Source organism: Rhyacophila brunnea, unplaced genomic scaffold (assembly GCF_057557595.1).
Source record: "Rhyacophila brunnea isolate RB1 unplaced genomic scaffold, BYU_Rbru_1.0 scaffold_8, whole genome shotgun sequence".
Taxonomy (NCBI): Eukaryota; Metazoa; Arthropoda; class Insecta; order Trichoptera; family Rhyacophilidae; genus Rhyacophila; species Rhyacophila brunnea.
Genome location: NW_028233350.1, coordinates 10,155,317 through 10,171,841, shown reverse-complemented (window position 1 = coordinate 10,171,841; position 16,525 = coordinate 10,155,317). Strand labels below are relative to the sequence as shown.

The 16,525-nt window shown below is 31.9% G+C and overlaps 1 long non-coding RNA gene across 2 annotated transcripts; it reads right to left on the bottom strand.

Annotated features, from left to right (window-relative positions):
- Window positions 1-4,213: 4,213 nt before the first annotated feature.
- Window positions 4,214-14,051, bottom strand: LOC147063893 (uncharacterized). 2 transcript variants are annotated; one of them, XR_015072002.1, is made up of 3 exons: window positions 13,638-14,051; window positions 9,602-9,682; window positions 4,214-8,766 (listed from the first exon to the last, which is right to left on the bottom strand). It is a non-coding gene; the product is annotated as an uncharacterized LOC147063893 (long non-coding RNA). The 2 variants fall into 2 exon arrangements; XR_015072001.1 differs by having other exon boundaries at window positions 4,214-9,682; window positions 13,638-13,738; window positions 13,849-14,051.
- Between the last annotated feature and the right edge of the window lie 2,474 nt (window positions 14,052-16,525).

Below are 16,525 nucleotides of genomic sequence, written 5' to 3'. Positions count from 1 at the left end.
TATTTGTTTGTTGCAAAATAGCAAAAAAAAATGATTTGTTGACAATTGTCTTATTTGTCCTAAATTATTAATATATAGAATTGTCAAGTTTATATGATTCAACAGAAGATTCAAAAACGTGGCATGTAAAAAGTTCTTTTTATCTTGTAATTATTATTCTTAATGTCATATTGTGAACGTCTTGAATTATTGAGTCTTTTTTAAATAAATAAATAGATAATATAAAAACTAAATTTGAATTTCATTTTGCGGGGTAGGGTGATTCCTTAATTTATTGACATGTCAATATCTGCTCCAAAATTGGCGTAAATATACCTACTGATAAATCCAAATATAATCATTCAGTTATTTTTGATTATAATAATATTATTTAGAACTGCTTCTTGTTAGAATGTTGTATTATATTAGATTGTTATTAGTAACCAAGGCTGCATTAAGACTTAGGAGCTGTTTTCTATTTTAATTGAGAGGGCATTAATTTGATGTAAGCAAAGCAAAAATAATTATTGTATATAATATTATCTACCTACAGTCTCTATAATTAAATTTATAATAGATAGGTATATTATTACAATAACTATCACAGACAAACCTAGTACTTTGTCGATACCTTATTCAACAGTTAAACGTTGGCAAGAAGGAATTTACGATCATAATAATTATGTATCTAAATAAATGTCGCATCGAAGAGATTCCTTTACTTTTAACTCCAATTTGACAAAAATCATCAAATTCTTTGTTTTGCTGGAAATATATTTTCTGAAACTCTATTTTTATAAAAACCTTATAACTAAATACAGTGACGTTTCGTAGGCAGGCCATGCGTTGCTTAAGGGCGGTAAATTAAAGAATGAATACGATTATCACAAGTTTTGAAAACGGTGGTGGTATTTCACGAATTGGACGATGCGGCCTCTTTGTTAGAAAGTGCCGACATCTTGGTTTAAAAAATCACAATGGGGCCTCAAAAACTGTCAGTGTCCTAGACTTCTACGTGAGTACCTAAATCATTGCTCTTTGATAGTCGGTTTCGTATAAATTATAAAATAGTGACATCGTTACCCAGATTATGTAGCCTTCGAGAAGCTTTCTCCATGGCGTGGCTATATGATACTCGACTTCACATTTACCATGCATCGATGCAAGTCCGGAAACTTGTACGTATGCAGTTCGCCGTATCATACTTTACCGTGAGATGTTGTATCGGAAATATATGGCCGCATATTAAAGACCGTTCAACCTATTTGGGTCATATAGTACAGATATACTTACAGAAAGCCAGCAGCAAACAAATTTTGAAAATAGCCGATATTATACTAGATTATTTGTCAGGTTAGGTTAGGTTAGGTTTTCATTCTTGAATTCATGAATTTTGCCAAAATCAGCTATGAAAATTGAATTAATGTTCATATTAAATTTAATCTAATAAAATTGGAGACCGTATAGTATACGGTCATCTCTTTCCGATAAAAAAGCTCATGGCGAACTGTACCATGGTGAAATGTTGAAAATCCATGACATTTTTTTATTGACAAAATTAAATCCAATTTTATCAGAAAATGTTAGACTAGAAATAAACATATTCGCTAATTTCATTGATATCTTTCAGCATGAGATTTGATTGATGCATTCTACATGAGTCTCTTAAACAACTTTGACAAAATTTGAAATAAACAGCGTTCAAGCTGTCGGTGCCCCCTAAACTGTATCACTTAAAGCCCATGCCTTAATGTGGTTCTGATCGTAATAATTATTAATAGTCTTGACGTGGTCATCCATGCAAATTACTAACTTTTCTCTGAAGCTATAATTCTATGTAAGCAGCAAAAACAATATCGTTCCTACTGGTTTAACTGTTGAGCCTCGGACAAAAGGCAAAGTGATGAATATTTTGCATGTTTTATGTAAATGTGCGACTACAAGTCGTCTTTTTGTTTCATACTAATAATGCTCGCTACCGTATGACTCCTTGGCCAGACGTTTTTGTTGTGCGAGCCTCACAGCTGTATATTTTGCTTCACGAATAAAGAACGAAAATATTTCGAGATAATGAATTCACGGACGTGTCTAATTCACAACGCAAGACGTAAATATCATCCTAGTGTACACATAATCTTATAATAATTATGAGGCTCACTTAAAAATAAATTGGCAAGCGAATAATCTATTTGTAGGAAGCCATCTTCCACGGCTCAATAACCATTATGAAATAAAAAATAATTACTTATAAATTAGAACAATTTCGGAAACTAACATGTTCAATAAATTCTTGAAATGAGACTTTATCTTACATTCATCGCAAAACGGAAGAAACCTTTACCAATTTTAATAAGCAGCTAAAGCGCTACTTAATACAAGTACCTACTCATAGTGTTAAGGTTGTGGGGTAGCAAATCAAATAATGATTGCAGTGAAGTTAATTAATTTGCAACACAATTTTACATAATATTATGTATCCGTCACACCATGCCGGCTTGCTAAAAGGGCGGTGTCCGACAAACTCGTTACGTGTGATCTAGAGGGGAGCGGCAATAAATGTAATAATAAATGTCTTTGTCTTTACACGAAGCCGTCGCTGGCTAACGTCCGTGTGACCTTCTCGGAAATAGCTCACTTGCAGATCATTCACTTATAATATGTATGTTACCAGTTTACAGCTACTTAATATTTTATACATAAAATATCACAAAAACATCACATAAATTACAACGAAATTTTAATATTTCTACTTTTTTCGCCGACGCCTACCTAGGTATAAGACTACTAATGGTCAGTCCCGGCCTATTCCTCAAAAGAAAGTCGATATGATGGATAATTACAGGTATAACTTAGAGATATTATTGTGATCAAATCATAGTTCAACAAAGCTCTTCTAAATTGTGCTGGGAGTGTCACATAAAAACTTCTCAATACGCCAGCTGCAGTAGTGTGTGAGATTTCTAGTTTTTGCAAATTATTAAATATCAAATTTCTTTGATCACTCAACTACGTGACAGCAATACTTAAAGTACTTCAACAAAATTACTAGTATATAACAAATAGTAAATAAGGAAAGTTCAGGAAGAAGGCTAACACTGCTTCTGAAGTATATGAGACAGTGAGTTCACAGTGGTTGATATTAAGATACTGATAGCATAAATAAGAGTTATTTAGCCTTTGGAGGGAAATAGAGGCAGAAAATCAAATATTATTGTACCAGTGTTTTGATTATCGCTTCCAAGATTCAAACTTAAAATACCTAATCCAAATTAAATATTTTTAACTTTTGTTTTAGATACCGCACACTTGAGTGTTTATTAAATATTATCATCATTCATAATGAAACTTACAACAGTCCTGCAAAATTGAAAAATTAATGTCTTTTTTCATGTTATGGGAGATTAATGATTAAAACATGTTCAAAAATCATTTAATCCGCATTTCACAGATTTGAGAATAAAATATTATATCATTCTGTTTTACTTAGGTACCTATTTTGATAGGCAATTTTTTTAATGTTCATCTTGAATTTTACATGAAAGCTATCAAATAAAATTAACATCATTCAAATTCAGTCCAGTGATAGCCATGTAAATCAGTCTACAAAATTCATCACGTCATAGAAATCGTCCTCGTCATCATTTAAATTATTACTACTGTATAATTTTTTTGTAAAATTCCCAAAGATCCAGTGAAGTGGAATACTATTTTTTGGAAACGTAAATATACAATTTTATATAAGTACTTACTTAATTTTAATATACAATTATATTGTTATATTAGGATATAATAATCTGGTTGGGAGATAGGTATAGATATATAGGAGATAGATTTTTTTTAAATATTGAAATAACTCATCGATCTTTCCGCTACTATATTATTATGAAGTAAAATAATATTATGATGAATTCGATTCATCAGCAAATGACATTCTTACTATATTGTTAGAATATACATGGCAGAATTTTGGTGATGATTGTGATATTTTTAATAGCAAAGCAGGAACTTTCTTTAATTATTATTTTTAAAAAGTAACCTACTGTAAAATGAAGTCACTAAAATTGACTTTATTTTAAATCACCTATATATAAAGGTGGTATATGGAGGTCATTCATAAATCATAATTGGCAAATTGAGTTTCGTCGTTAGGTACTTATACAAATTTCAATTTCAAAATTATTTATTTTACATAATATAATTATTAACATGACAAATTATAGATTCAAAGCACTCACGATATAACATAAAAATTTATATAAATAAAAATACAGGGTAATTAATGAGTAAATAATAAAAATAAAATTAAGTAAGTACATGAAAGCAGACATAGTGAACTAGGTTGATAGACGCTATCCTAAAAACTTATAAAACAGCGTTCACGTAAAATCACTCACGTAAGTGGAATATATGAATATCCGAAGCGATTTGATTAAACATAGTGTTATTGTGTATAAGTATGTGAGTATAAAGGTTAAAATAATAGTTATATTAATTTATATACAAAAAAATAATCTAGCTTTTGTGGGCATGTCACTGTACGTTCTTAAAAATAGGCTGTTATTCAGTAAACAAAGCCTTGTCCCTCGTCAAAGAGTCTTGATAGTCAGGCCATAGTTCCGAGCAGAGATGGCGTTCGTGGTAGCAGTCGATAACAAAAGCGGCGGTGTTTTGTTATGGAAATAATATTCGGAGCGACAACAGATGTGATTTGCATAATCGCTGGTGACAGCCTAACGCGCTGACGGGCTCTTCAAAAACATTCCTCCAGCGAGACATGAACCTGCCGTGGACAAACTTACTTATCTTTTGTGATTCTTGCCTCCTCGCCTACTGCCTTAGTGCTCATTGGTTTAATGGGAAAATAAACCAGTTGACATGTCTGAAAAATAATATGTTATTAACATACGATTCTGATGTCATAATATTATCATAGATTGCTGGAGTGTCTCTCCGGCTGATTCTATTTTTCTCAGTCTTCTGTATGATGATTCCACGTATAACGGTGAGAATTTAAATATGTACACGATATGAAACGCAAAATAGTTTAATACTTATTCCACTTTTGATAAATAAATCTGGAAAATGTCCTTCTGAAGCAGACAATACCGGTCCAGATTTATTTATTAAAAGTGTAATAAGTAAGTACTAAAAAAGTTGCGTTTTATTAAATTTTAATAATATCTATGTGTGTGCTACACGGATCTTCAGACAGAGTGTACCTTAAAGTTAGCATCTTAAGTTTGTTTTAATACCCTACCATCCAGCATGACTTAGCAGGAAACCATTAATTTAAAACTACAATGTATCTTGCAACATATTATTGTTAAAATTATAAAACAAGCGATTTATGTGAGTCAATCAAATTTCAACAGAAAGATAATTAAGCAAAATAATATAATAATTTGATGAATCAATAATATCGCAAATTAAGAAATAATGCTATGTAAGTTTGCTATGATCTGCACAAAAGTTGTTTGTATGAAAATCAATCTTACTCAATTATTGAAACTGCATAATTGTTCAAATTAAATTCAATTTTTTATAATTTACTAAAGAATCATGCATTGCACTCATCGGTCATTTGTCCCAGGCCAACTTGGTGTTTCCTTTGTCTCAATTCACTATAAAAACCAAGGGGGCGGATGATCAAAATAACACAAGTACTAACATCGTTCTAACCTACAGTCGCATCCACGATCTCCGATTGGTAATTTTCTCGCAACACACTTACGTAATTATTAATTGTAAAATTCATTAATCTCATAGCTCGAATCTGTATTAACGATTATATCCTTTTGTGGTTAAGGGAAATAAACTGGGATTACTTTATCACGCACAAATCCTTCTACTCATTAGAGCCTACCTACTTCATCTCACACCATCCCTTACCTCATCTACAATGCATTTCTACCATGACTTGACAGTTAACACAATAAAATAAATTAACAACATACTAATTAGTTAAATGTTAATTGGATGTATCTATTACATTTCACCGCGGCAGAGTTTACCGTGAGCTGTCATACCGAGAAGAAATGGCCGTATAGCATTGAGACAGTAATGTTTCAATTTTATTAGATTCAATAACATGTTGATTTGTATCAAATATCTGAAAATAATGCTTTCAGTATAATCACATATTTGATAGGTACGAATTGATACTTACGAAGACCTATCAGAAGTGTATGTAAACATATACGATATAATTATATCTAACCTACCTATTTTTATCTATCTTTCCCTTGTATTCGGGTGGTTTTTATTACTTATTTTTAGGTGTTTTTTGTTTAGATTTAATTTTGATCTCAATTCTTTACAGTCATATATTTCCGATAAAATAGCTCACGATAAACTGAGATACGGCCAACTGTATACGTACAAATTTCCGGCCACGATACTTATTATTGATCTTCATTAGAGCGCAAGTTTATATCTGTTCTCTTATCCATTTATTCCGTTATGCCCAGCCTGCACCTTGCATGTCAAATGTTGGTATAAATTGTAGTTGAACTGAATTTTTTGTGCAATTCCTACCAATTTTACGACATCTGTAATTATTGTTGTCATTTGAAAAGTTTTCAATGATTACCATTATTTCTAAAAAAATTAAGCAATTCGTTTAAAGAGAATAATGTATCTTTTCCAAAAATACTTAACGCAGAAAATTAACTAGTAGCTTAGGTATTTTACTTATGTTCAATGAAATATGCCAACTTAATTACGTTATGTTTCAATAAATTCCCATTTAGTAAGCATTAAAACTACTCAATCTTCTACTTAAAAGCTAAATCTCTTTAAGTGGAGCTTATTAAAATCTTTTTAAATAATATACCACAAGAAGAAATACCTGCAGGTTATAATACGCAGGTTTAATGCTTTGATATGCCCTTTCAAGCATTATTAAAAAGGCTTGAATGAACTCTACGAGTCTCTTATGCAATGATTAGAGACCTTTTCAGTAAGTTACATATTACATAGCACGGAGAAAATAAAAAAATAGCCTTTCGGTTGACGGACCTGTAAAGGTATTATGTCTAAAGTGTATGGAATGCTTTTTGTATCTGAGCTTTATAAACATTTTGAGTTTGAATGTTTATATTATGATACTCGTTTGATACACTCAGAAATATATTATTATTATACAGCCTGGAAGGCAGCTCTTCTTTTTTATTTGGATTGAAAGAACGAGCACACAATCAAGTCGACCACACATTGTTGTTTATTAAAAATTGCTTTTCGTCAAAATGTTTAACATTATTTTGTTTGTAAACCTGTCAGTGTTAATAAAAAATAATATTTTATTATTAAAAAGCCATTCTTTCAATTCAAGATTATTTGTGAGTTTCTAGTTATTATGAAGGTACCAGGTTCAAATCCTGGGTCTGGCAAGTGCACATATTGTTTTTCAATTTGTTTATGAGTAAAAGCATGGACCTACTAAGTTGAGCAAGTTGCTAACATCCATTTCTTGTAAAACAAAAAAATCTGTTAACCCATTGATGACAATCGGCGCCAATGGTCATTTTTCAAAAACAAACATTTTTAATCATATTTTGATTTTTTTAAAGTTGAAACTACTTAATAATAATATAAAGCTATCATTTTATGGTGTTAGTTAATATATAGAGTTTGATATATTTTTTAAGAATTATTTGGTTTATAAAATCTATTTTTATTTATATTTGTCAAAATAATGACTAGTTTGATAGTTTTGAGATGTTTGAGTGAGTAAAGACCATCCATTTTCTTAATATCCTAAAAATACTATATTAAGCTCCAGTTTTAGTTTATGTATCTTTATTTTATCATTTTTATTAAAAAGGGCTAAAAAACACAAAAACGTATATTAAAATTTGACACGTTTTCTTAATTCCATTGATACGCAAAATTATCTTATAAATATATGTAAACAATAGAAAAATTCACTACCTATAAAAATATTTGAATTAAATAAATAATAAACGAGTTATATTAATTTTAGTAATCAGTGTGCCTTTTTAAGTGATACTGAAAAATTCACCCTGTCTCCAATGGGTTGAAATCTCTTCGTCAGGTGGTCCAGATCCACATTAAATAAAACTGTAGAGCCAATTCTAATAATTCTGGTATGGTTCTTGTTATTGTTATGGTTGCCAGTTATTCACAGGTGTTTGTGCTTAGATTCATGTGAACAATCTTTGGCACCATCTATGTGGATGCCATTTGTTGACGTCGCTACACTCATGAGCTATTGATCAGTACCTACACGTCATTGAATTAATCAAAATCCAATTCTCACGATATGCTATCTGACACATCGTGTAGATCATCATCTACTAACGATGTATCTGTATTTAGTGGTACAGTACAAATTTCAGTACCTAGCAGTTTAAAGGTCAAAACTACTTGCATACACTGACAATAATCAACTGGTGACATAAAATTGTTAATACAAACCCCACGATCTTATTAGGATCGGAAATGGTCAAAAAAATATCTCCTAACCCATAATCTTTCTTCTTCTAAAGCATCTTTGCAAGAAACGAATCTAATGCCTTCCTAACTTTTATGGATTCTTCATTTTGTTTTTAATGTGTCATCAATGGTGGAAGTAGCAGAATATTTTCAGCCACCGTGGCAGATGCAGTCTGTGACATCATTAGAGGAAGCCAATTTCTTCATTAGTTGGTTCTCATCACTGTGGTTGTGTAGTACCTATATCATCTTCCAAACTGATGGTTACTTTTCACCGAATGGCTCTGTACTCGCATATCCCATCACACCGCTCTAGTATTACTTGTATATCCACTGCAATACAATATTATTATTATAACACGTATAAACAAAAACTAATAATGTCCTTTATTTGACTTCTCGAATATATAGTTCCAATATTATCTCTTCGATTCTTTAATTGATACCTATATTTTATACACACTCAAGATATTTATATTGATTATATTATATTTTATATGATATGATATTAATTAGTACAACTTAGATTATTTCATTACATAGGGATGTATTCAAATATTTAATTAAATCACCTGCCAAATATCATCAATTTAAAATGAATTAAGTACCTATATCAAATAACATAGTAGTACATAACTTAGTATAACTTAGTCTAACACATAAATAGTCATGGAAGCCTTTTATTATTAATTTACAATGACTGAGAGCTTTACAAAGCTTTTGTGAAGCAACGCGTTTGAAAGCTTTCGCCCGCCCATTTGAAGGAATTCCTTATTGATCGAGTGACATTACTCATTGTTCGGAGAGCGTGTGGTCATTTGGTTCGAAAGCCATGCTTATTGGTCGTATGACCTACTAAGAATGGTAGGTAAACTTTAACTTAACCATCAGAGAAGTATGGAAAAAGGAAAGCTACGAAATGTATTGCATTGCATGCCAGTATACATAAACCAGCACATTAAAGAATTTCTGTGAGCTATTCAACATCCACACATTTATATTTATTATGAAAGTATATTTTTTATTGACCTCTCAATGGCCTAAATGTGCCTTATATGACAGATTTTTTTTTTTTTTGCATAAAACTACTGTTAAGAAACATGCAAGAAAAATTATATTATAATATTTAACCATAACTTAACAGTATTTATTTGAATGCATCACCAACTTTATTCAATCCACTGCTAGATGTAGGCCGCTTCTTATTCAGTGGCAATTTTATTTGACGCGGATGATGCAAACGATTCGTCTGAAGATTTAAAAAGGGGCAACGAAGCATTTCAAACCAGTAATAGAATAGATTCTTAATTTATACCAAAATTTTGAAACGATGCGTATTTGTCACCGATTGAATATATAAAATTAACCAAATCATAACAAAATTCATTAAATTAATATCAAATGGGTCTATAACATAACTACTCATACTTGTGCATAAAAATTAAAGCAGTAATATTATGTTTTATTACTGTTATTTTCAAAGAACCAGGTTTGGTGAATGTGTGTAATATGTATGCATAATTAATATTTTAATCGTATATTAAATGTATAATCTAGTTTTGAGTACGTACGTAATATTTCTTATAATGATTATCAAATTTACTCGTACGGATACATGGTTTATTAATTCTGTTAAGCTGATTAAAATTAATACCAATATAGAATAATTTGATATAAAACGACTTAATTATTAATCACGTTAATAATAATTGAAAAACTTCAAATCATAACGCCGCTATCAAGAAGCAGTGTTGATTCGCATTAATAGTTGTCTGCGGATTAAGCGTCTTGTTGAACCGTTTGGACCACCAAGCCGAGTGGCGAGTCGCATCTCACGAGATGTGTGGCCCATGGCCTCCCGTCTCCCTGTGCCGCCAGTTCAATTAATCTATTGTGAGCGAAACTGTGTGCTTTTCACGGTTATTGACTTCGTGATTTGTATGAAGGAGCAGTGGTTTATGTGGATAGTGCATTACCTACACGGGAAAAAATATTGCCTTTGTTTAGCAGATTTTTTTGGTTGTCATACACTCGCCCAACTCATTAATTATTGGTCTTGATCAAACACCCATCGATAAAATAACATATTTAAGATGCAAAATTTGTACTTTTAAGCACACTGCAATAGAAATTGAATGTCAATAATAGTCCATCGTAGAAAAATATGAAACGGTAAACAAATGTATAATGATAGGATTATCTATGTACAATGCGTACCTACATATTATAGTTCATAGTAAGTTGTACCTTCCCCTACATGTGTGTGCTGTTTTTTTCAAATACGGCTCCGAAGACCTTTATTAATATTTTCCTTTCAAAGATATCCAGCATCCTCAATTATTTATGATAAGGCTCAGGTTAATATAAGCCCACTGAAGAGTTTGTAAAGCTATATTTTAGTTTTTGAAGTTATACTTCTTTTGGCGCGTTTGGGATAATAGATCAGAGTGTATTTTTGGCGTGTGACGATGTTGCGCGAGCCGATGTAACACGTTTGGCGTGTGACGGAAGTTGCGCGCGCCGATGCAACACAATTTATTATTATGATTATATTAATTTTGGCCTCAGGGGTACATGCGCATGCGCATAGTTCAATCGTTCAATACAACCAAGTAAACAGCACATGTTGTAAATATAGCCAATATTGTGTCATATAGGTATATGTTTATAAACAATTTACTGGAGACTAACATTCTACACTGTTAATTTATATTCATAAAACTTTATTTATATTGGAGTGTATATTTATTTTTCATTGTAAACATTGTGTATCAAGATTTGTAGTTAAATTAATTAATATCAATAAATAAATAAATTTTGTGAATGTTGAGTTGGTAAATAATTTTAATTCATCATGGGCACTTCAGAATCGATTTTAACCGCTATATAGCAAAGATGACTTTTGTTCCAATACAATAATTAAATTACAGTTATCATGTGCCATATGAGACAGATGAATTGCGAACGTTTTCATCAACCTAATCCACTGTAATATTAATAGACTCAGGTAACGGCTTATTTTGTTTTGTTACGCCAAAGAAGTATAACATCTAACGCGCGTATATAATTTCATAGATTAGTTTTGATCTGAAGTCAACCGTAGTAGAATTTGTTTACCACCATTTCCCTACCTCAAATCAATGATAATCAATAAGATAATAAATAAATAATATATATGACATCGTCATAATATATAATATATGGTGGTTATTTTGTATCAGTATAATAAGATAGCAATAAAGTTGTAACATTGTTATCAAATTCTAAATTCATCTGAATTAGTTGGTTAAAATGTACCGAATTTTAGAAATGGAGTATGTACATACCTACATGTAAACAATTATGAAATGTATGCAGCATTAAAACATAAATAATTGAAACGTTTTTTTGTGTTGTTTCACATATATGTCAAGCGTTATGTCTCGTAGTAAAACGTATTGGGTAAAAAATGGTTATATCTTCAATATAGGTACCAGTTTCTTGTTTTTATTTTTTTGAAAATTACGGGTGCCAATACAGAACAGATTACAAAGATAGCAATGCCAAAGCTAGTTGCTATAAACCAAGATTTTAATGGCAGTTTTGGTTTAGGACGAGTGTTTAAGGTTATCGCATATGCATACACATTATATAATAATTGTACCTAGTTATAATCATACCCAGAAGCCAGAAAGCAATACACTTATCATTATTCTTGTGTTCCCTAGGTACCACTTACCATAGGAAGGTAGTTACTTACACTACCCTATTACGCCTCAGTATCAGGGTAATCACTAGGTCACCCCACTACCTTGGGTCCATCGCCACGTAGATTGTCCCAGTGTCGTTAAGTGTCTCTTCGCGACTAAACGTAGTTACTAATTAAGTACTTTATAAGAAAATCGTATTCTTTTCTATAAAGATTTTGAATAACCGTGCGGGCTTTGCTTAAGTAGTGTATCAGAACACGCTTGAAAAACTACGCAGTTGCTCGAGACAGTTGGCATAATGGGGCAATATTTGGGATAATGTGGAAATTATGCATGTTTAATTTACACATATTGAAATTCTTCACGCATACAAATATGTATTTGTACTCAATATTGTATTCCATATTGTGATAATAGTGACACGAACAGCTACGTTTTTGAAAGGCTACCTTATTTGAATCTTATAATATGTCTAGTATAGTATGTACCTATCTACTGCCAGTGCATATTTTCTATCACCCTGCAACTAAAAATGTATAAAAATAAAACACACTAATATAATTTACTGGACGTTATAAAAACTAAAAGTCTGGAGGTTTTCAAGATTTGACTGGATCGGACATCAGCGTATCATATTTTCTGGGCTGATCTCATTAACATCGAGTATGTTTTAAGACGAATTAATTAGGGGTTGCAATACCAAATGAAAACATCAATACCAGTTGTTTGGTATTGTATATTGAATATCGGTATCTTTTCTCAGTGCCATCAACTTGTGCACCAAAATAATTCTGTCCAAAAACCAGAACTTTTTTAGCTCTGCATGCCAAAAAAATAGTCCAAAGTCAAGAACTTTTCGGTCCAAAATTAATGTGACTAATTAACTTTTATCGGATGATTTAGCCATTTGCTAATTTTTAATACCAAAAATACTTATATTAAACCGATATTTCAAATAGATAAATAACTACCTGTAGGATTGCAATCCCTAGAACAAAATACAAGTCAAAATAACGAAGAGTTGCTTTCAATCGCAGAAAGTTTCCAGACTTTAGCCATGTTTTTGCAATGATAACCATGATTTCTTCCATATTATAATGCAGGTAGACAGCAGCAGATCCGTAGAAAGTAGAATATTTTCTTGGATAATATGTACTTTGCCTCCGTAATTGGCTCAATACCCAAGGCAGGGGAACCCAACAACGACGGTTGTTGATACCCAAAGGCATGGCCCCCACAAGGGGGGGGGGGGCTGACAGGGCTCTAGCCTAGAGGCCCGGGCTCAGGAAAGGCCCGGCGCGACGAGTCGACCGATAAGTGAGATAAACACAGACCACAAATTTGCTCTAATAGTAAAAAAAGTCGCCCGCGGTGCTGTTTTAGGTCAATAAGTATTTATAATTAAAATATTTGATTGTACGATGCAATTTTTAACTGTGTGCCGATACTCGACAACTCCATAATTCAAATGGATGTGCATATTATTAAAAATACAAAAAATCGCTAAAAATATACCCTAATTTTCCGCGTACACCATGGAAAACGATACTGTAGCGCGTCACACTGCCTATATCCTTAGCGATAGGTAGGGGGGCCGCTAAACATCCTAGCCTGGGCTAAGCATCGCAAAGGCATTGGTAATTTGATACGATGAGTACTACTGCAATTTTATTGCCAAATTTCGATAGAAGAATACAATAAAAAATAACAATAATTATAGCTTTACCTGACAACACAGAATTATTTAAATGTATCGCGTTCAGTTATAGTTATACATATATTTTGTTGTACAAAACGAAGCTCAAGTTACTGTCTACCATTCATAGATATGATTTTTTGTGCTCTGTATATCAGTCAAGCCGTAAAAAATGTAACACAAAAAGAATGATTCTGATACACGCTATAAAAATAATATTGTAATCGCGGCGATTTCTCGATAACAAATGAGCAGCGATCAGTCTTCGTCGCGGAGGCGACCTCCGAACCGCGGCGGGTGCTTTGTTTGGCAGTATTCATAACAAGCCAGATTCGGATGGTTCGTCTCCAGTTTTTAACTCCATTGAAATCATTTCATATTAGATGTATAACCTAGTGATAATATACATAGCAAACGAAAAATTATAACACTGCGTAGACTAGGGGTCGAAATGGACCGGAACGCACCGGAGCGCCGCTCCGGTTCGTAAAATCCCCAAAATATCGCTCCTTGTCGTGGACATAATAAATTGACAGTGAGCTAGATTTGCCATTTAATGTAAAAATCTGAAAGTTTATCCTCACTGGTAACCTCATTAAATTTCACGATAATTATCAAAATTTGTTTGACCAAAAAATTTAATTGAGGTTGCCAGCAATTTTTTGCCAATATGGACACGGCATAACACACTCATTTTTATAAAATACAAAAGCAATTAGATAACTATGTTAACATTTTCATAAAATATTCGCTCTATAGCGCTCCGGTTCGTAAAAATAAAAGTATACCCCGAGAGTGAATATTTTTAATATTTAAAATCAGATGAAGGAAAACGGTTCCCAATAACTTGATTCTGACAGCCATTTATGGGTATAAATGCGTGGGATTTTAACCGATCTAGATGTTTTAAGTTGTATGGAACATAGTACATACAAGGCAGTCATATTCTTATACCCGTATGCAATATGTGCGAATCATCTTATTTAAATTTCATATAGATAAGTTGATGATTATAAAGACCAAGAAACCAGAGAACACAAAATATGTTCTTTGTAATAGACGCATGTATAATATTTACCTATGTAAATAAAGAAATAAAATATTTCAAATGAGCCCAGTAAACAATAATAAATTACATACCTACTACCTACTAACTACTGTTTGTTCCATTATAATTCAAAAACTACTGAGCCAATAGCGTACGTAAACCAACCATCACGAGTAGATGATCATAGTGTAGTAGCGGTAAATAGTAATATGAGGTCGGGTTTGAGAGGCGCGCGCCTATATCCAACCAATACTGATCGCGTGAGCTAAGTCGGAGTTAATAATACAATTGAAACACGTGTAAGTAAATTGGCTAGTGAATACCTGTGGAGTCATAAAGTGAAGTCCATAAAGAGATCCAAATATTTCTTGCCTGATTTATTTGAAAAAATAAAATCTAATCAGACTATTTCTTCATTTTGTTCTGTCAAATTTCATAATATTATAACACGCGGAGGAAGTAACGAGATATAAATATTATTGTTACAAAAATGAATAGATTCCGTTACGAATTGTCTGAAAACCAAGTGCACTTTTTACCTTCCCTAACAAGCAGATACCAACAATTCAATTTTGAATGAGGTATCTAATTCTCAGCAGACCTGAAAAGGTGATAGCTTGTTAATCAAATATTATTACGCTCTGATATTATGAAGATTTGTAAAGAAACGAGTTTGATTCAAATTGTGTCATTGATTTTTACAATGAAAAACTGTCTTGGCCTAAATTTTAGGAAAAGAAACTTAATAAAAAAAAATAGTAATATTTATCTGTCTTTGGTTTGAATTTCAGGTTTAGTCAATGCATGTGTTTTTTTTTAAATCATGTGTTAGGTTAAGCAAGTGGCTAACATCCATTTCTTGTAAAAAATATTAATAAACCTCTTCGTGAGACGGCCAACATCCACTTCAGATTGAACCTAGAGCCAATTTGAAAAATCCTGTTACTATATACCTACATAGTACATAGGTACATGTATCTAATAATCTTGACGTCATTTAAGTTCGGTAAATTGCTTTTCTAAAAGTAAGTCAGATTATCACCCGAAGTTTATTTAATATTATTATTTATAAAATACTATATCATACTGGTAACCCTAATAGGTTGAGCAAGTGGTTGACATCAGTTTCTCGTAAAACAAAATCACCTCATATGATCTTGTAAGAATCAGACCAGGTCGGAAGTTATATTGATAGGACTAGGATATGCGAATTTTGGCATATTATCGATAATCCTCCCTCTATTGAAACAGACTCGTAATTTTACTTATAAACTTATCGGGTGAAATCACTTCTACCTCGCTGTATTTTAATTAATCAAACAAAGATTATAAATTTACTAAGAAGTGTTTTTAATAAATTTATTTGACTGAATAAAAACCACTATTTATAATTTTATAGGTTATAGTAAATATTTATCAGTTAATAAAAATGAGTGGTTTCAGCCACTATACTATAGAGCTTAAAGTATACATTCAACCATAGGTCATCGACTAAAATACGGCTAACAAATCATTCACAATAACCAATGGATATCTCGATGCTTAAATATTTATACTAATAAATTAAATAACATGTGAGAGTGTTGGTCAAAAGTCATTGGTTGTGTTGCATTGATTTATGCCATTCTACCAAGCCCTCTTTAATGCCTACTTCTTTGT